This window comes from Macaca mulatta, chromosome 3, assembly GCF_049350105.2.
Source record: "Macaca mulatta isolate MMU2019108-1 chromosome 3, T2T-MMU8v2.0, whole genome shotgun sequence".
In the NCBI taxonomy this organism is placed as follows: Eukaryota; Metazoa; Chordata; class Mammalia; order Primates; family Cercopithecidae; genus Macaca; species Macaca mulatta.
In genome coordinates, this window is record NC_133408.1 from 78,069,878 (window position 1) to 78,071,669 (window position 1,792).

The 1,792-nt window shown below is 36.8% G+C and overlaps 1 non-coding gene across 1 annotated transcript; it reads right to left on the reverse strand.

Moving 5' to 3' along the window:
• Nucleotides 1–973: 973 nt before the first annotated feature.
• Nucleotides 974–1,077, reverse strand: LOC114677174 (U6 spliceosomal RNA). The gene has a single exon (XR_003728478.2). It is a non-coding gene; the product is annotated as a U6 spliceosomal RNA (small nuclear RNA).
• Between the last annotated feature and the right edge of the window lie 715 nt (nucleotides 1,078–1,792).

Here is a 1,792-nt window from a genome sequence, read left to right on the forward strand (position 1 = left end):
TCACTAAAGGCCAGGAGTTTGAGACCAGCCTGGGCAACATAGTGAGACCCCCATCTCTCCAAAAAAAAAAAAAAAATTAACTGAGTATGGTGGCATATGCCTGTAATCCCAGTGACTCAGGAAGCTGAGGTAAGAGAATCACTTGAGCCTAGGAGTTCACGGCTGCAGTGAGTCATGATTGCACCACTGCATTCCAGCTTGGGTGACAGAGTGAGACCCTGTCTCTAAAAAGAAAATAATAATAAAACAGTGCTCACAAAGTTCTGGGGGCAAATAATTTTGAGATTAGAATTGTAGATCTAAGATGTCAAATAGGTGACTACAGTAAATTCTTGTTTAGATACAGTGGATCCCCAAATTGTCATATATTCTTTCTGGGGAAGAGGAAAAGGCCCCTGAAGGATGCCTTAGGCAAATGAAAAATGAATCAGGATAAGGAAGTCAGCAAAAGGAAAGCTATAGTACATGCCAAGCCACCATAAGCAAAGGAACCAGCAAACCTTGTGACTAAATAATTTTTGACAATGTAGTTGTACAGTTTAATACAACTGTTAAAATGATTTTCTGAAATAAAAACATAACATTACAAAAATCCAAAACTAAAATTCCAGAAGATTTCAACAAACGGGGATAAAAGATAAGAAGAATAAAGCAGCTGCTCATATTTTATTGTGTTACGTTTTGTTTGAGGGAGTTTGGCATATATTCAGGTAAGTCTTGATGTTGAGAGAAAGTATGTAGGTTCAGACTTAGGACTGGGGCATTGAGACTGATAGGGCCTGTGGAAGGCACAAGGTGTTTGAAGTGAAGCCTTGTGGGGTGGGTTGGGGTGGGTCAGGCTCTGGCCACATAACAGCAAGGGCAGAAGGCAGTCAGAAGACCATGGGGTGAGGACATTGCAGGGAACCCTACTCAAGCTATATGCTTTATCCACTAGTATTTTTAAAATTTATTTTTTTTATTTTTAAAGTATTTTTATATGGTATAATTCATCAATTTGCATGTCATTCTTGCTCAGAGGCCATGCTAATCTCTGTATCATTCCAATTTTAGTATATGTACTGCCAAAGTGAGCACATCCACTAATCTTTTAGAACAGTGAAAAAACAAACAGTAAGATCACTTTTTTTCCTAAAAGGATGACATTGTCAGGAGGCTCGGATGTTACTCTTCATAGAGGACAACAATAACGATTTAGAAGTCAGGATTTTAGAGTAATATATCTATGGAGCGCAGGAGTAGTTTAGTGTAATTTATCAGCTACAAGGGTTCTGAGTATTTAGAAAACAGGAATAATATGGTGCAAAAACAAAGTAAATCCAGACTCAGAAATTCAGCCACTGCTCCCATTACTGAGCCCTGTCATAAAGTTGGAACATATGATAATAACTAAATAAAAAAAAGGCAGCTATCATTTTGCCATGAAAGTGACTTCAGTAGACATTTGTCTCCTTAAAGAGAGGATACTCTCTCCTGTTTTCAGCAAACTACTGCTGAAATCCTTTGGACTGAATTAAACTAGACAGACCTGGGACTGTCACAGGTATTGTCAAGACAATTACTGGAACTCCAAGAAAATGATAATTAACACATTACCTCTGAATAATGAGAACCACATATGAAATTTTAAACCTTCTGGTAGCCACATTAAAATAGTAAAAGGAACCAGGTGAAATTAATATCCTATTTCAACATGTAATCAATATAAGAATTGTTTATGAGATACTTTATATAGAAATTATTCTTCTTCGTATTGAGTCTTTGAAATCCGGTATATATTTTGCATTTAAAG